The sequence below is a fragment of the Phalangium opilio genome, unplaced genomic scaffold (assembly GCF_054372755.1).
Source record: "Phalangium opilio isolate 3A_F unplaced genomic scaffold, DU_Popi_V2 ptg000070l_1, whole genome shotgun sequence".
NCBI lineage: Eukaryota > Metazoa > Arthropoda > Arachnida > Opiliones > Phalangiidae > Phalangium > Phalangium opilio.
The window spans coordinates 276,059-289,054 of NW_028324182.1; the positions used below are offsets into that span (position 1 = coordinate 276,059).

The window sequence follows — 12,996 nt, forward strand, 5'->3', positions numbered from 1 at the left end:
AAACAATAACAAAAAGAAAATATGTTTGCTTTTTTCATATCTATAGGAATTTAAAAGAGGAAAAAAAAGTGAAAAAGCCAACTGCACGCAGTGTTCCTAAGTGGTCTCCCTCCCAAGTACTGACTGCGCTCGACGCTTCTTAACTTCGGTGATCGGACGAGAACCGGTGTTTTCAGAGTGATATGGCCGTTGCCGAGAGTGCTAGATAATAATTCGAATTTAAATTAAGTGAGACAAATTAATCATCATCTTTTTAAAAGAATAACAAAAAGAAAATATGTTTGCTTTTTTCATATCTATTGGAATTTAAAAGAGGAAAAAAAAGTGAAAAAGCCAACGGCACGCAGTGTTCCTAAGTGTTCTCCCTCCCAAGTACTGACTGCGCTCAACGCTGCTTAACTTCGGTGATCGGACGAGAACCGGTGTTTTCAGCGTGATATGGCCGTTGCCGAGAGTGCTAGATAATAATTCGAATTTAAATTAAGTGAGACAAATTAACCTTCATCTTTTTAAAACAATAACAAAAAGAAAATATGATGGCTTTTTTCATATCTATTGGAATTTAAAAGAGGAAAAAAAAGTGAAAAAGCCAACGGCACGCAGTGTTCCAAAGTGGTCTCCCTCCCAAGTACTGACTGCGCTCGACGCTGCTTAACTTCGGTGATCGGACGAGAACCGGTGTTTTCAGCGTGATATGGCCGTTGCCGAGAGTGCTAGATAATAATTCGAATTTAAATTAAGTGAGACAAATTAACCTTCATCTTTTTAAAACAATAACAAAAAGAAAATATGTTGGCTTTTTTCATATCTATTGGAATTTAAAAGAGGAAAAAAAAGTGAAAAAGCCAACGGCACGCAGTGTTCCAAAGTGGTCTCCCTCCCAAGTACTTACTGCGCTCGACGCTGTTTAACTTCGGTGATCCGACGAGAACCGGTGTTTTCAGCGTGATATGGCCGTTGCCGAGAGTGCTAGATAATAATTCGAATTTAAATTAAGTGAGACAAATTGACCTTCATCTTTTTAAAACAATAACAAAAAGAAAATATGTTTGCTTTTTTCATATCTATAGGAATTTAAAAGAGGAAAAAAAAGTGAAAAAGCCAACGGCACGCAATGTTCCTAAGTGGTCTCCCTCCCAAGTACTGACTGCGCTCGACGCTGCTTAACTTCGGTGATCGGACGAGAACCGGTGTTTTCAGCGTGATATGGCCGTTGCCGAGAGTGCTAGATAATAATTCGAATTTAAATTAAGTGAGACAAATTAACCATCATCTTTTTAAAACAATAACAAAAAGAAAATATGTTTGCTTTTTTCATATCTATTGGAATTTAAAAGAGGAAAAAAAGTGAAAAAGCCAACGGCACGCAGTGTTCCTAAGTGGTCTCCCTCCCAAGTACTGACTGCGCTCGACGCTGCTTAACTTCGGTGATCGGACGAGAACCGGTGTTTTCAGCGTGATATGGCCGTTGCCGAGAGTGCTAGATAATAATTCGAATTTAAATTAAGTGAGACAAATTAACCATCATCTTTTTAAAACAATAACAAAAAGAAAATATGTTTGCTTTTTTCATATCTATTGGAATTTAAAAGAGGAAAAAAAAGTGAAAAAGCCAACGGCACGCAGTGTTCCTAAGTGGTCTCCCTCCCAAGTACTGACTGCGCTCGACGCTGCTTAACTTCGGTGATCCGACGAGAACCGGTGTTTTCAGCGTGATATGGCCGTTGCCGAGAGTGCTATTTAATAATTCGAATTTAAATTAAGTGAGACAAATTAACCTTCATCTTTTTAAAACAATAACAAAAAGAAAATATGTTGGCTTTTTTCATATCTATTGGAATTTAAAAGAGGAAAAAAAAGTGAAAAAGCCAACGGCACGCAGTGTTCCTAAGTGGTCTCCCTCCCAAGTACTGACTGCGCTCGACGCTGCTTAACTTCGGTGATCGGACGAGAACCGGTGTTTTCAGCGTGATATGGCCGTTGCCGAGAGTGCTAGATAATAATTCGAATTTAAATTAAGTGAGACAAATTAACCATCATCTTTTTAAAACAATAACAAAAAGAAAATATGTTTGCTTTTTTCATATCTATTGGAATTTAAAAGAGGAAAAAAAAGTGAAAAAGCCAACGGCACGCAGTGTTCCTAAGTGGTCTCCCTCCCAAGTACTGACTGCGCTCGACGCTGCTTAACTTCGGTGATCGGACGAGAACCGGTGTTTTCAGCGTGATATGGCCGTTGCCGAGAGTGCTAGATAATAATTCGAATTTAAATTAAGTGAGACAAATTAACCATCATCTTTTTAAAACAATAACAAAAAGAAAATATGTTTGCTTTTTTCATATCTATTGGAATTTAAAAGAGGAAAAAAAAGTGAAAAAGCCAACGGCACGCAGTGTTCCTAAGTGGTCTCCCTCCCAAGTACTGACTGCGCTCGACGCTGCTTAACTTCGGTGATCCGACGAGAACCGGTGTTTTCAGCGTGATATGGCCGTTGCCGAGAGTGCTATTTAATAATTCGAATTTAAATTAAGTGAGACAAATTAACCTTCATCTTTTTAAAACAATAACAAAAAGAAAATATGTTGGCTTTTTTCATATCTATTGGAATTTAAAAGAGGAAAAAAAAGTGAAAAAGCCAACGGCACGCAGTGTTCCTAAGTGGTCTCCCTCCCAAGTACTGACTGCGCTCGACGCTGCTTAACTTCGGTGATCGGACGAGAACCGGTGTTTTCAGCGTGATATGGCCGTTGCCGAGAGTGCTAGATAATAATTCGAATTTAAATTAAGTGAGACAAATTAACCTTCATCTTTTTAAAACAATAACAAAAAGAAAATATGTTGGCTTTTTTCATATCTATTGGAATTTAAAAGAGGAAAAAAAAGTGAAAAAGCCAACGGCACGCAGTGTTCCAAAGTGGTCTCCCTCCCAAGTACTTACTGCGCTCGACGCTGTTTAACTTCGGTGATCCGACGAGAACCGGTGTTTTCAGCGTGATATGGCCGTTGCCGAGAGTGCTAGATAATAATTCGAATTTAAATTAAGTGAGACAAATTGACCTTCATCTTTTTAAAACAATAACAAAAAGAAAATATGTTTGCTTTTTTCATATCTATAGGAATTTAAAAGAGGAAAAAAAAGTGAAAAAGCCAACGGCACGCAATGTTCCTAAGTGGTCTCCCTCCCAAGTACTGACTGCGCTCGACGCTGCTTAACTTCGGTGATCGGACGAGAACCGGTGTTTTCAGCGTGATATGGCCGTTGCCGAGAGTGCTAGATAATAATTCGAATTTAAATTAAGTGAGACAAATTAACCATCATCTTTTTAAAACAATAACAAAAAGAAAATATGTTTGCTTTTTTCATATCTATTGGAATTTAAAAGAGGAAAAAAAAGTGAAAAAGCCAACGGCACGCAGTGTTCCTAAGTGGTCTCCCTCCCAAGTACTGACTGCGCTCGACGCTGCTTAACTTCGGTGATCGGACGAGAACCGGTGTTTTCAGCGTGATATGGCCGTTGCCGAGAGTGCTAGATAATAATTCGAATTTAAATTAAGTGAGACAAATTAACCATCATCTTTTTAAAACAATAACAAAAAGAAAATATGTTTGCTTTTTTCATATCTATTGGAATTTAAAAGAGGAAAAAAAAGTGAAAAAGCCAACGGCACGCAGTGTTCCTAAGTGGTCTCCCTCCCAAGTACTGACTGCGCTCGACGCTGCTTAACTTCGGTGATCCGACGAGAACCGGTGTTTTCAGCGTGATATGGCCGTTGCCGAGAGTGCTATTTAATAATTCGAATTTAAATTAAGTGAGACAAATTAACCTTCATCTTTTTAAAACAATAACAAAAAGAAAATATGTTGGCTTTTTTCATATCTATTGGAATTTAAAAGAGGAAAAAAAAGTGAAAAAGCCAACGGCACGCAGTGTTCCTAAGTGGTCTCCCTCCCAAGTACTGACTGCGCTCGACGCTGCTTAACTTCGGTGATCGGACGAGAACCGGTGTTTTCAGCGTGATATGGCCGTTGCCGAGAGTGCTATTTAATAATTCGAATTTAAATTAAGTGAGACAAATTAACCTTCATCTTTTTAAAACAATAACAAAAAGAAAATATGTTGGCTTTTTTCATATCTATTGGAATTTAAAAAAGGAAAAAAAAGTGAAAAAGCCAACGGCACGCAGTGTTCCAAAGTGGTCTCCCTCCCAAGTACTTACTGCGCTCGACGCTGCTTAACTTCGGTGATCCGACGAGAACCGGTGTTTTCAGCGTGATATGGCCGTTGCCGAGAGTGCTAGATAATAATTCGAATTTAAATTAAGTGAGACAAATTGACCTTCATCTTTTTAAAACAATAACAAAAAGAAAATATGTTTGCTTTTTTCATATCTATAGGAATTTAAAAGAGGAAAAAAAAGTGAAAAAGCCAACGGCACGCAGTGTTCCAAAGTGGTCTCCCTCCCAAGTACTGACTGCGCTCGACGCTGCTTAACTTCGGTGATCGGACGAGAACCGGTGTTTTCAGCGTGATATGGCCGTTGCCGAGAGTGCTAGATAATAATTCGAATTTAAATTAAGTGAGACAAATTAACCATCATCTTTTTAAAACAATAACAAAAAGAAAATATGTTTGCTTTTTTCATATCTATTGGAATTTAAAAGAGGAAAAAAAAGTGAAAAAGCCAACGGCACGCAGTGTTCCTAAGTGTTCTCCCTCCCAAGTACTGACTGCGCTAAACGCTGCTTAACTTCGGTGATCGGACGAGAACCGGTGTTTTCAGCGTGATATGGCCGTTGCCGAGAGTGCTAGATAATAATTCGAATTTAAATTAAGTGAGACAAATTAACCATCATCTTTTTAAAACAATAACAAAAAGAAAAAATGTTTGCTTTTTTCATATCTATTGGAATTTAAAAGAGGAAAAAAAAGTGAAAAAGCCAACGGCACGCAGTGTTCCTAAGTGGTCTCCCTCCCAAGTACTGACTGCGCTCGACGCTGCTTAACTTCGGTGATCCGACGAGAACCGGTGTTTTCAGCGTGATACGGCCGTTGCCGAGAGTGCTAGATAATAATTCGAATTTAAATTAAGTGAGACAAATTAACCTTCATCTTTTTAAAACAATAACAAAAAGAAAATATGTTGGCTTTTTTCATATCTATTGGAATTTAAAAGAGGAAAAAAAAGTGAAAAAGCCAACGGCACGCAGTGTTCCTAAGTGGTCTCCCTCCCAAGTACTGACTGCGCTCGACGCTGCTTAACTTCGGTGATCGGACGAGAACCGGTGTTTTCAGCGTGATATGGCCGTTGCCGAGAGTGCTATTTAATAATTCGAATTTAAATTAAGTGAGACAAATTAACCTTCATCTTTTTAAAACAATAACAAAAAGAAAATATGTTGGCTTTTTTCATATCTATTGGAATTTAAAAAAGGAAAAAAAAGTGAAAAAGCCAACGGCACGCAGTGTTCCAAAGTGGTCTCCCTCCCAAGTACTTACTGCGCTCGACGCTGCTTAACTTCGGTGATCCGACGAGAACCGGTGTTTTCAGCGTGATATGGCCGTTGCCGAGAGTGCTAGATAATAATTCGAATTTAAATTAAGTGAGACAAATTAACCATCATCTTTTTAAAACAATAACAAAAAGAAAAAATGTTTGCTTTTTTCATATCTATTGGAATTTAAAAGAGGAAAAAAAGTGAAAAAGCCAACGGCACGCAGTGTTCCTAAGTGGTCTCCCTCCCAAGAACTGACTGCGCTCGACGCTGCTTAACTTCGGTGATCGGACGAGAACCGGTGTTTTCAGCGTGATATGGCCGTTGCCGAGAGTGCTAGATAATAATTCGAATTTAAATTAAGTGAGACAAATTAACCATCATCTTTTTAAAACAATAACAAAAAGAAAATATGTTTGCTTTTTTCATATCTATTGGAATTTAAAAGAGGAAAAAAAAGTGAAAAAGCCAACGGCACGCAGTGTTCCTAAGTGGTCTCCCTCCCAAGTACTGACTGCGCTCGACGCTGCTTAACTTCGGTGATCCGACGAGAACCGGTGTTTTCAGCGTGATATGGCCGTTGCCGAGAGTGCTAGATAATAATTCGAATTTAAATTAAGTGAGACAAATTGACCTTCATCTTTTTAAAACAATAACAAAAAGAAAATATGTTTGCTTTTTTCATATCTATTGGAATTTAAAAGAGGAAAAAAAAGTGAAAAAGCCAACGGCACGCAGTGTTCCTAAGTGTTCTCCCTCCCAAGTACTGACTGCGCTCAACGCTGCTTAACTTCGGTGATCGGACGAGAACCGGTGTTTTCAGCGTGATATGGCCGTTGCCGAGAGTGCTAGATAATAATTCGAATTTAAATTAAGTGAGACAAATTAACCTTCATCTTTTTAAAACAATAACAAAAAGAAAATATGTTGGCTTTTTTCATATCTATTGGAATTTAAAAGAGGAAAAAAAAGTGAAAAAGCCAACGGCACGCAGTGTTCCAAAGTGGTCTCCCTCCCAAGTACTTACTGCGCTCGACGCTGTTTAACTTCGGTGATCCGACGAGAACCGGTGTTTTCAGCGTGATATGGCCGTTGCCGAGAGTGCTAGATAATAATTCGAATTTAAATTAAGTGAGACAAATTGACCATCTTTTTAAAACAATAACAAAAAGAAAATATGTTTGCTTTTTTCATATCTATAGGAATTTAAAAGAGGAAAAAAAAGTGAAAAAGCCAACGGCACGCAATGTTCCTAAGTGGTCTCCCTCCCAAGTACTGACTGCGCTCGACGCTGCTTAACTTCGGTGATCGGACGAGAACCGGTGTTTTCAGCGTGATATGGCCGTTGCCGAGAGTGCTAGATAATAATTCGAATTTAAATTAAGTGAGACAAATTAACCATCATCTTTTTAAAACAATAACAAAAAGAAAATATGTTTGCTTTTTTCATATCTATTGGAATTTAAAAGAGGAAAAAAAAGTGAAAAAGCCAACGGCACGCAGTGTTCCTAAGTGGTCTCCCTCCCAAGTACTGACTGCGCTCGACGCTGCTTAACTTCGGTGATCGGACGAGAACCGGTGTTTTCAGCGTGATATGGCCGTTGCCGAGAGTGCTAGATAATAATTCGAATTTAAATTAAGTGAGACAAATTAACCATCATCTTTTTAAAACAATAACAAAAAGAAAATATGTTTGCTTTTTTCATATCTATTGGAATTTAAAAGAGGAAAAAAAAGTGAAAAAGCCAACGGCACGCAGTGTTCCTAAGTGGTCTCCCTCCCAAGTACTGACTGCGCTCGACGCTGCTTAACTTCGGTGATCCGACGAGAACCGGTGTTTTCAGCGTGATATGGCCGTTGCCGAGAGTGCTATTTAATAATTCGAATTTAAATTAAGTGAGACAAATTAACCTTCATCTTTTTAAAACAATAACAAAAAGAAAATATGTTGGCTTTTTTCATATCTATTGGAATTTAAAAGAGGAAAAAAAAGTGAAAAAGCCAACGGCACGCAGTGTTCCTAAGTGGTCTCCCTCCCAAGTACTGACTGCGCTCGACGCTGCTTAACTTCGGTGATCGGACGAGAACCGGTGTTTTCAGCGTGATATGGCCGTTGCCGAGAGTGCTATTTAATAATTCGAATTTAAATTAAGTGAGACAAATTAACCTTCATCTTTTTAAAACAATAACAAAAAGAAAATATGTTGGCTTTTTTCATATCTATTGGAATTTAAAAAAGGAAAAAAAAGTGAAAAAGCCAACGGCACGCAGTGTTCCAAAGTGGTCTCCCTCCCAAGTACTTACTGCGCTCGACGCTGCTTAACTTCGGTGATCCGACGAGAACCGGTGTTTTCAGCGTGATATGGCCGTTGCCGAGAGTGCTAGATAATAATTCGAATTTAAATTAAGTGAGACAAATTGTCCTTCATCTTTTTAAAACAATAACAAAAAGAAAATATGTTTGCTTTTTTCATATCTATAGGAATTTAAAAGAGGAAAAAAAAGTGAAAAAGCCAACGGCACGCAGTGTTCCAAAGTGGTCTCCCTCCCAAGTACTGACTGCGCTCGACGCTGCTTAACTTCGGTGATCGGACGAGAACCGGTGTTTTCAGCGTGATATGGCCGTTGCCGAGAGTGCTAGATAATAATTCGAATTTAAATTAAGTGAGACAAATTAACCATCATCTTTTTAAAACAATAACAAAAAGAAAATATGTTTGCTTTTTTCATATCTATTGGAATTTAAAAGAGGAAAAAAAAGTGAAAAAGCCAACGGCACGCAGTGTTCCTAAGTGTTCTCCCTCCCAAGTACTGACTGCGCTAAACGCTGCTTAACTTCGGTGATCGGACGAGAACCGGTGTTTTCAGCGTGATATGGCCGTTGCCGAGAGTGCTAGATAATAATTCGAATTTAAATTAAGTGAGACAAATTAACCATCATCTTTTTAAAACAATAACAAAAAGAAAAAATGTTTGCTTTTTTCATATCTATTGGAATTTAAAAGAGGAAAAAAAAGTGAAAAAGCCAACGGCACGCAGTGTTCCTAAGTGGTCTCCCTCCCAAGTACTGACTGCGCTCGACGCTGCTTAACTTCGGTGATCCGACGAGAACCGGTGTTTTCAGCGTGATACGGCCGTTGCCGAGAGTGCTAGATAATAATTCGAATTTAAATTAAGTGAGACAAATTAACCTTCATCTTTTTAAAACAATAACAAAAAGAAAATATGTTGGCTTTTTTCATATCTATTGGAATTTAAAAGAGGAAAAAAAAGTGAAAAAGCCAACGGCACGCAGTGTTCCTAAGTGGTCTCCCTCCCAAGTACTGACTGCGCTCGACGCTGCTTAACTTCGGTGATCGGACGAGAACCGGTGTTTTCAGCGTGATATGGCCGTTGCCGAGAGTGCTATTTAATAATTCGAATTTAAATTAAGTGAGACAAATTAACCTTCATCTTTTTAAAACAATAACAAAAAGAAAATATGTTGGCTTTTTTCATATCTATTGGAATTTAAAAAAGGAAAAAAATGTGAAAAAGCCAACGGCACGCAGTGTTCCAAAGTGGTCTCCCTCCCAAGTACTTACTGCGCTCGACGCTGCTTAACTGCGGTGATCCGACGAGAACCGGTGTTTTCAGCGTGATATGGCCGTTGCCGAGAGTGCTAGATAATAATTCGAATTTAAATTAAGTGAGACAAATTAACCATCATCTTTTTAAAACAATAACAAAAAGAAAAAATGTTTGCTTTTTTCATATCTATTGGAATTTAAAAGAGGAAAAAAAGTGAAAAAGCCAACGGCACGCAGTGTTCCTAAGTGGTCTCCCTCCCAAGAACTGACTGCGCTCGACGCTGCTTAACTTCGGTGATCGGACGAGAACCGGTGTTTTCAGCGTGATATGGCCGTTGCCGAGAGTGCTAGATAATAATTCGAATTTAAATTAAGTGAGACAAATTAACCATCATCTTTTTAAAACAATAACAAAAAGAAAATATGTTTGCTTTTTTCATATCTATTGGAATTTAAAAGAGGAAAAAAAAGTGAAAAAGCCAACGGCACGCAGTGTTCCTAAGTGGTCTCCCTCCCAAGTACTGACTGCGCTCGACGCTGCTTAACTTCGGTGATCCGACGAGAACCGGTGTTTTCAGCGTGATACGGCCGTTGCCGAGAGTGCTAGATAATAATTCGAATTTAAATTAAGTGAGACAAATTAACCTGCATCTTTTTAAAACAATAACAAAAAGAAAATATGTTGGCTTTTTTCATATCTTTTGGAATTTAAAAGTGGAAAAAAAAGTGAAAAAGACAACGGCACGCAGTGTTCCTAAGTGGTCTCCCTCCCAAGTACTGACTGCGCTCGACGCTGCTTAACTTCGGTGATCCGACGAGAACCGGTGTTTTCAGCGTGATATGGCCGTTGCCGAGAGTGCTAGATAATAATTCGAATTTAAATTAAGTGAGACAAATTGACCTTCAACTTTTTAAAACAATAACAAAAAGAAAATATGTTTGCTTTTTTCATATCTATAGGAATTTAAAAGAGGAAAAAAAAGTGAAAAAGCCAACGGCACGCAGTGTTCCTAAGTGGTCTCCCTCCCAAGTACTGACTGCGCTCGACGCTGCTTAACTTCGGTGATCGGACGAGAACCGGTGTTTTCAGCGTGATATGGCTGTTGCCGAGAGTGCTATTTAATAATTCGAATTTAATTAACCTTCATCTTTATAAATCAATTAGAAAAAGAAGATTTGTTTGCTTTTTTCATATCTCATGGAATTTAAAAGAGGAAATAAAAGTGAAAAAGCCAACGGCACGCAAAGTTTACAAGTACTGACTGCGCTCGACGCTGCTTAACTTCGGTGATCGGACGAGAACCGGTGTTTTCAGCGTGATATGGCCGTTGCCGAGAGTGCTAGATAATAATTCGAATTTAAATTAAGTGAGACAAATTAACCATCATCTTTTTAAAACAATAACAAAAAGAAAATATGTTTGCTTTTTTCATATCTATTGGAATTTAAAAGAGGAAAAAAAAGTGAAAAAGGCAACGGCACGCAGTGTTCCTAAGTGGTCTCCCTCCCAAGTACTGACTGCGTTCGACGCTGCTTAACTTCGGTGATCGGACGAGAACCGGTGTTTTCAGCGTGATATGGCCGTTGCCGAGAGTGCTAGATAATAATTCGAATTTAAATAAAGTGAGACAAATTAACCTTCATCTTTTTAAAACAATATCAAAAAGAAAATATGTTTGCTTTTTTCATATCTATTGGAATTTAAAAAAGGAAAAAAAAGTGAAAAAGCCAACGGCACGCAGTGTTCCTAAGTGTTCTCCCTCCCAAGTACTGACTGCGCTCAACGCTGCTTAACTTCGGTGATCGGACGAGAACCGGTGTTTTCAGCGTGATATGGCCGTTGCCGAGAGTGCTATTTAATAATTCGAATTTAAATTAAGTGAGACAAATTAACCTTCATCTTTTTAAAACAATAACAAAAAGAAAATATGTTGGCTTTTTTCATATCTATTGGAATTTAAAAGAGGAAAAAAAAGTGAAAAAGCCAACGGCACGCAGTGTTCCTAAGTGGTCTCCCTCCCAAGTACTGACTGTGCTCGACGCTTCTTAACTTCGGTGATCGGACGAGAACCGGTGTTTTCAGCGTGATATGGCTGTTGCCGAGAGTGCTATTTAATAATTCGAATTTAATTAACCTTCATCTTTATATAAATCAATAAGAAAAAGAAGATTTGTTTGCTTTTTTCATATCTCATGGAATTTAAAAGAGGAAATAAAAGTGAAAAAGCCAACGGCACGCAAAGTTTACAAGTACTGACTGCGCTCGACGCTGCTTAACTTCGGTGATCGGACGAGAACCGGTGTTTTCAGCGTGATATGGCCGTTGCCGAGAGTGCTATTTAATAATTCGAATTTAAATTAAGTGAGACAAATTAACCTTCATCTTTTTAAAACAATAACAAGAAGAAAATATGTTGGCTTTTTTCATATCTTTTGGAATTTAAAAGTGGAAAAAAAAGTGAAAAAGACAACGGCACGCAGTGTTCCTAAGAGGTCTCCCTCCCAAGTACTGACTGCGCTCGACGCTGCTTAACTTCGGTGATCCGACGAGAACCGGTGTTTTCAGCGTGATATGGCCGTTGCCGAGAGTGCTAGATAATAATTCGAATTTAAATTAAGTGAGACAAATTGACCATCTTTTTAAAACAATAACATAAAGAAAATATGTTTGCTTTTTTCATATCTATAGGAATTTAAAAGAGGAAAAAAAAGTGAAAAAGCCAACGGCACGCAGTGTTCCTAAGTGGTCTCCCTCCCAAGTACTGACTGCGCTCGACGCTGCTTAACTTCGGTGATCGGACGAGAACCGGTGTTTTCAGCGTGATATGGCCGTTGCCGAGAGTGCTAGATAATAATTCGAATTTAAATTAAGTGAGACAAATTAACCATCATCTTTTTAAAACAATAACAAAAAGAAAATATGTTTGCTTTTTTCATATCTATTGGAATTTAAAAGAGGAAAAAAAAGTGAAAAAGCCAACGGCACGCAGTGTTCCTAAGTGGTCTCCCTCCCAAGTACTGACTGCGCTCGACGCTGCTTAACTTCGGTGATCCGACGAGAACCGGTGTTTTCAGCGTGATACGGCCGTTGCCGAGAGTGCAAGATAATAATTCGAATTTAAATTAAGTGAGACAAATTAACCTTCATCTTTTTAAAACAATAACAAAAAGAAAATATGTTGGCTTTTTTCATATCTTTTGGAATTTAAAAGTGGAAAAAAAAGTGAAAAAGACAACGGCACGCAGTGTTCCTAAGTGGTCTCCCTCCCAAGTACTGACTGCGCTCGACGCTGCTTAACTTCGGTGATCGGACGAGAACCGGTGTTTTCAGCGTGATATGGCTGTTGCCGAGAGTGCTATTTAATAATTCGAATTTAATTAACCTTCATCTTTATAAATCAATAAGAAAAAGAAGATTTGTTTGCTTTTTTCATATCTCATGGAATTTAAAAGAGGAAATAAAAGTGAAAAAGCCAACGGCACGCAAAGTTTACAAGTACTGACTGCGCTCGACGCTGCTTAACTTCGGTGATCGGACGAGAACCGGTGTTTTCAGCGTGATATGGCCGTTGCCGAGAGTGCTAGATAATAATTCGAATTTAAATTAAGTGAGACAAATTAACCATCATCTTTTTAAAACAATAACAAAAAGAAAATATGTTTGCTTTTTTCATATCTATTGGAATTTAAAAGAGGAAAAAAAAGTGAAAAAGGCAACGGCACGCAGTGTTCCTAAGTGGTCTCCCTCCCAAGTACTGACTGCGTTCGACGCTGCTTAACTTCGGTGATCGGACGAGAACCGGTGTTTTCAGCGTGATATGGCCGTTGCCGAGAGTGCTAGATAATAATTCGAATTTAAATTAAGTGAGACAAATTAACCTTCATCTTTTTAAAACAATAACAAAAAGAAAATATGTTTGCTTTTTTCATAT

General features: G+C 38.4%; 40 non-coding genes and 11 pseudogenes across 40 annotated transcripts; all 51 read right to left on the reverse strand.

The window, feature by feature from the left end:
* Positions 1 to 75: 75 nt before the first annotated feature.
* Positions 76 to 194, reverse strand: LOC149659639 (5S ribosomal RNA; annotated as a pseudogene).
* A 137-nt stretch (positions 195 to 331) lies between these two features.
* Positions 332 to 450, reverse strand: LOC149659640 (5S ribosomal RNA). The gene has a single exon (XR_016369250.1). It is a non-coding gene; the product is annotated as a 5S ribosomal RNA (ribosomal RNA).
* A 137-nt stretch (positions 451 to 587) lies between these two features.
* LOC149659641 (5S ribosomal RNA) lies at positions 588 to 706 on the reverse strand. Its single transcript, XR_016369467.1, has one exon. It is a non-coding gene; the product is annotated as a 5S ribosomal RNA (ribosomal RNA).
* Positions 707 to 843: 137 nt separating this feature from the next.
* On the reverse strand, positions 844 to 962 carry LOC149659642 (5S ribosomal RNA). Its single transcript, XR_016369690.1, has one exon. It is a non-coding gene; the product is annotated as a 5S ribosomal RNA (ribosomal RNA).
* A 137-nt stretch (positions 963 to 1,099) lies between these two features.
* LOC149659643 (5S ribosomal RNA) lies at positions 1,100 to 1,218 on the reverse strand. The gene has a single exon (XR_016369513.1). It is a non-coding gene; the product is annotated as a 5S ribosomal RNA (ribosomal RNA).
* A 136-nt stretch (positions 1,219 to 1,354) lies between these two features.
* LOC149659644 (5S ribosomal RNA) lies at positions 1,355 to 1,473 on the reverse strand. The gene has a single exon (XR_016369788.1). It is a non-coding gene; the product is annotated as a 5S ribosomal RNA (ribosomal RNA).
* A 137-nt stretch (positions 1,474 to 1,610) lies between these two features.
* LOC149659645 (5S ribosomal RNA) lies at positions 1,611 to 1,729 on the reverse strand. Its single transcript, XR_016369591.1, has one exon. It is a non-coding gene; the product is annotated as a 5S ribosomal RNA (ribosomal RNA).
* Positions 1,730 to 1,866: 137 nt separating this feature from the next.
* On the reverse strand, positions 1,867 to 1,985 carry LOC149659646 (5S ribosomal RNA). The gene has a single exon (XR_016369799.1). It is a non-coding gene; the product is annotated as a 5S ribosomal RNA (ribosomal RNA).
* Positions 1,986 to 2,122: 137 nt separating this feature from the next.
* Positions 2,123 to 2,241, reverse strand: LOC149659647 (5S ribosomal RNA). Its single transcript, XR_016369810.1, has one exon. It is a non-coding gene; the product is annotated as a 5S ribosomal RNA (ribosomal RNA).
* Positions 2,242 to 2,378: 137 nt separating this feature from the next.
* Positions 2,379 to 2,497, reverse strand: LOC149659648 (5S ribosomal RNA). Its single transcript, XR_016369592.1, has one exon. It is a non-coding gene; the product is annotated as a 5S ribosomal RNA (ribosomal RNA).
* Positions 2,498 to 2,634: 137 nt separating this feature from the next.
* On the reverse strand, positions 2,635 to 2,753 carry LOC149659649 (5S ribosomal RNA). The gene has a single exon (XR_016369136.1). It is a non-coding gene; the product is annotated as a 5S ribosomal RNA (ribosomal RNA).
* A 137-nt stretch (positions 2,754 to 2,890) lies between these two features.
* LOC149659650 (5S ribosomal RNA) lies at positions 2,891 to 3,009 on the reverse strand. Its single transcript, XR_016369691.1, has one exon. It is a non-coding gene; the product is annotated as a 5S ribosomal RNA (ribosomal RNA).
* Positions 3,010 to 3,146: 137 nt separating this feature from the next.
* LOC149659651 (5S ribosomal RNA) lies at positions 3,147 to 3,265 on the reverse strand. Its single transcript, XR_016369514.1, has one exon. It is a non-coding gene; the product is annotated as a 5S ribosomal RNA (ribosomal RNA).
* Positions 3,266 to 3,402: 137 nt separating this feature from the next.
* LOC149659652 (5S ribosomal RNA) lies at positions 3,403 to 3,521 on the reverse strand. Its single transcript, XR_016369149.1, has one exon. It is a non-coding gene; the product is annotated as a 5S ribosomal RNA (ribosomal RNA).
* Positions 3,522 to 3,658: 137 nt separating this feature from the next.
* On the reverse strand, positions 3,659 to 3,777 carry LOC149659653 (5S ribosomal RNA). Its single transcript, XR_016369593.1, has one exon. It is a non-coding gene; the product is annotated as a 5S ribosomal RNA (ribosomal RNA).
* A 137-nt stretch (positions 3,778 to 3,914) lies between these two features.
* On the reverse strand, positions 3,915 to 4,033 carry LOC149659654 (5S ribosomal RNA). The gene has a single exon (XR_016369160.1). It is a non-coding gene; the product is annotated as a 5S ribosomal RNA (ribosomal RNA).
* A 137-nt stretch (positions 4,034 to 4,170) lies between these two features.
* Positions 4,171 to 4,289, reverse strand: LOC149659655 (5S ribosomal RNA). The gene has a single exon (XR_016369560.1). It is a non-coding gene; the product is annotated as a 5S ribosomal RNA (ribosomal RNA).
* Positions 4,290 to 4,426: 137 nt separating this feature from the next.
* Positions 4,427 to 4,545, reverse strand: LOC149659656 (5S ribosomal RNA). Its single transcript, XR_016369468.1, has one exon. It is a non-coding gene; the product is annotated as a 5S ribosomal RNA (ribosomal RNA).
* Positions 4,546 to 4,682: 137 nt separating this feature from the next.
* Positions 4,683 to 4,801, reverse strand: LOC149659657 (5S ribosomal RNA; annotated as a pseudogene).
* A 137-nt stretch (positions 4,802 to 4,938) lies between these two features.
* On the reverse strand, positions 4,939 to 5,057 carry LOC149659658 (5S ribosomal RNA; annotated as a pseudogene).
* A 137-nt stretch (positions 5,058 to 5,194) lies between these two features.
* LOC149659659 (5S ribosomal RNA) lies at positions 5,195 to 5,313 on the reverse strand. The gene has a single exon (XR_016369171.1). It is a non-coding gene; the product is annotated as a 5S ribosomal RNA (ribosomal RNA).
* Positions 5,314 to 5,450: 137 nt separating this feature from the next.
* Positions 5,451 to 5,569, reverse strand: LOC149659660 (5S ribosomal RNA). The gene has a single exon (XR_016369561.1). It is a non-coding gene; the product is annotated as a 5S ribosomal RNA (ribosomal RNA).
* Positions 5,570 to 5,705: 136 nt separating this feature from the next.
* LOC149659661 (5S ribosomal RNA) lies at positions 5,706 to 5,824 on the reverse strand. Its single transcript, XR_016369705.1, has one exon. It is a non-coding gene; the product is annotated as a 5S ribosomal RNA (ribosomal RNA).
* Positions 5,825 to 5,961: 137 nt separating this feature from the next.
* On the reverse strand, positions 5,962 to 6,080 carry LOC149659662 (5S ribosomal RNA). The gene has a single exon (XR_016369594.1). It is a non-coding gene; the product is annotated as a 5S ribosomal RNA (ribosomal RNA).
* A 137-nt stretch (positions 6,081 to 6,217) lies between these two features.
* On the reverse strand, positions 6,218 to 6,336 carry LOC149659663 (5S ribosomal RNA). Its single transcript, XR_016369251.1, has one exon. It is a non-coding gene; the product is annotated as a 5S ribosomal RNA (ribosomal RNA).
* A 137-nt stretch (positions 6,337 to 6,473) lies between these two features.
* LOC149659664 (5S ribosomal RNA) lies at positions 6,474 to 6,592 on the reverse strand. Its single transcript, XR_016369692.1, has one exon. It is a non-coding gene; the product is annotated as a 5S ribosomal RNA (ribosomal RNA).
* A 134-nt stretch (positions 6,593 to 6,726) lies between these two features.
* On the reverse strand, positions 6,727 to 6,845 carry LOC149659665 (5S ribosomal RNA). Its single transcript, XR_016369515.1, has one exon. It is a non-coding gene; the product is annotated as a 5S ribosomal RNA (ribosomal RNA).
* Positions 6,846 to 6,982: 137 nt separating this feature from the next.
* Positions 6,983 to 7,101, reverse strand: LOC149659666 (5S ribosomal RNA). The gene has a single exon (XR_016369183.1). It is a non-coding gene; the product is annotated as a 5S ribosomal RNA (ribosomal RNA).
* A 137-nt stretch (positions 7,102 to 7,238) lies between these two features.
* LOC149659667 (5S ribosomal RNA) lies at positions 7,239 to 7,357 on the reverse strand. Its single transcript, XR_016369595.1, has one exon. It is a non-coding gene; the product is annotated as a 5S ribosomal RNA (ribosomal RNA).
* Positions 7,358 to 7,494: 137 nt separating this feature from the next.
* Positions 7,495 to 7,613, reverse strand: LOC149659668 (5S ribosomal RNA). Its single transcript, XR_016369197.1, has one exon. It is a non-coding gene; the product is annotated as a 5S ribosomal RNA (ribosomal RNA).
* Positions 7,614 to 7,750: 137 nt separating this feature from the next.
* LOC149659669 (5S ribosomal RNA) lies at positions 7,751 to 7,869 on the reverse strand. The gene has a single exon (XR_016369562.1). It is a non-coding gene; the product is annotated as a 5S ribosomal RNA (ribosomal RNA).
* A 137-nt stretch (positions 7,870 to 8,006) lies between these two features.
* LOC149659670 (5S ribosomal RNA) lies at positions 8,007 to 8,125 on the reverse strand. The gene has a single exon (XR_016369469.1). It is a non-coding gene; the product is annotated as a 5S ribosomal RNA (ribosomal RNA).
* A 137-nt stretch (positions 8,126 to 8,262) lies between these two features.
* Positions 8,263 to 8,381, reverse strand: LOC149659671 (5S ribosomal RNA; annotated as a pseudogene).
* Positions 8,382 to 8,518: 137 nt separating this feature from the next.
* LOC149659672 (5S ribosomal RNA) lies at positions 8,519 to 8,637 on the reverse strand (annotated as a pseudogene).
* Positions 8,638 to 8,774: 137 nt separating this feature from the next.
* LOC149659673 (5S ribosomal RNA) lies at positions 8,775 to 8,893 on the reverse strand. Its single transcript, XR_016369209.1, has one exon. It is a non-coding gene; the product is annotated as a 5S ribosomal RNA (ribosomal RNA).
* Positions 8,894 to 9,030: 137 nt separating this feature from the next.
* LOC149659674 (5S ribosomal RNA) lies at positions 9,031 to 9,149 on the reverse strand. Its single transcript, XR_016369714.1, has one exon. It is a non-coding gene; the product is annotated as a 5S ribosomal RNA (ribosomal RNA).
* Positions 9,150 to 9,285: 136 nt separating this feature from the next.
* On the reverse strand, positions 9,286 to 9,404 carry LOC149659675 (5S ribosomal RNA). The gene has a single exon (XR_016369706.1). It is a non-coding gene; the product is annotated as a 5S ribosomal RNA (ribosomal RNA).
* A 137-nt stretch (positions 9,405 to 9,541) lies between these two features.
* Positions 9,542 to 9,660, reverse strand: LOC149659676 (5S ribosomal RNA; annotated as a pseudogene).
* A 137-nt stretch (positions 9,661 to 9,797) lies between these two features.
* On the reverse strand, positions 9,798 to 9,916 carry LOC149659677 (5S ribosomal RNA). The gene has a single exon (XR_016369475.1). It is a non-coding gene; the product is annotated as a 5S ribosomal RNA (ribosomal RNA).
* A 137-nt stretch (positions 9,917 to 10,053) lies between these two features.
* On the reverse strand, positions 10,054 to 10,172 carry LOC149659678 (5S ribosomal RNA). Its single transcript, XR_016369198.1, has one exon. It is a non-coding gene; the product is annotated as a 5S ribosomal RNA (ribosomal RNA).
* A 122-nt stretch (positions 10,173 to 10,294) lies between these two features.
* On the reverse strand, positions 10,295 to 10,397 carry LOC149659679 (5S ribosomal RNA; annotated as a pseudogene).
* Positions 10,398 to 10,534: 137 nt separating this feature from the next.
* Positions 10,535 to 10,653, reverse strand: LOC149659680 (5S ribosomal RNA). The gene has a single exon (XR_016369295.1). It is a non-coding gene; the product is annotated as a 5S ribosomal RNA (ribosomal RNA).
* A 137-nt stretch (positions 10,654 to 10,790) lies between these two features.
* Positions 10,791 to 10,909, reverse strand: LOC149659681 (5S ribosomal RNA). Its single transcript, XR_016369252.1, has one exon. It is a non-coding gene; the product is annotated as a 5S ribosomal RNA (ribosomal RNA).
* A 137-nt stretch (positions 10,910 to 11,046) lies between these two features.
* On the reverse strand, positions 11,047 to 11,165 carry LOC149659682 (5S ribosomal RNA; annotated as a pseudogene).
* A 124-nt stretch (positions 11,166 to 11,289) lies between these two features.
* Positions 11,290 to 11,392, reverse strand: LOC149659683 (5S ribosomal RNA; annotated as a pseudogene).
* A 137-nt stretch (positions 11,393 to 11,529) lies between these two features.
* On the reverse strand, positions 11,530 to 11,648 carry LOC149659684 (5S ribosomal RNA). The gene has a single exon (XR_016369481.1). It is a non-coding gene; the product is annotated as a 5S ribosomal RNA (ribosomal RNA).
* A 134-nt stretch (positions 11,649 to 11,782) lies between these two features.
* Positions 11,783 to 11,901, reverse strand: LOC149659685 (5S ribosomal RNA). The gene has a single exon (XR_016369221.1). It is a non-coding gene; the product is annotated as a 5S ribosomal RNA (ribosomal RNA).
* A 137-nt stretch (positions 11,902 to 12,038) lies between these two features.
* On the reverse strand, positions 12,039 to 12,157 carry LOC149659686 (5S ribosomal RNA; annotated as a pseudogene).
* A 137-nt stretch (positions 12,158 to 12,294) lies between these two features.
* Positions 12,295 to 12,413, reverse strand: LOC149659687 (5S ribosomal RNA). The gene has a single exon (XR_016369526.1). It is a non-coding gene; the product is annotated as a 5S ribosomal RNA (ribosomal RNA).
* A 122-nt stretch (positions 12,414 to 12,535) lies between these two features.
* On the reverse strand, positions 12,536 to 12,638 carry LOC149659688 (5S ribosomal RNA; annotated as a pseudogene).
* Positions 12,639 to 12,775: 137 nt separating this feature from the next.
* On the reverse strand, positions 12,776 to 12,894 carry LOC149659689 (5S ribosomal RNA). Its single transcript, XR_016369308.1, has one exon. It is a non-coding gene; the product is annotated as a 5S ribosomal RNA (ribosomal RNA).
* Positions 12,895 to 12,996: the final 102 nt, after the last annotated feature.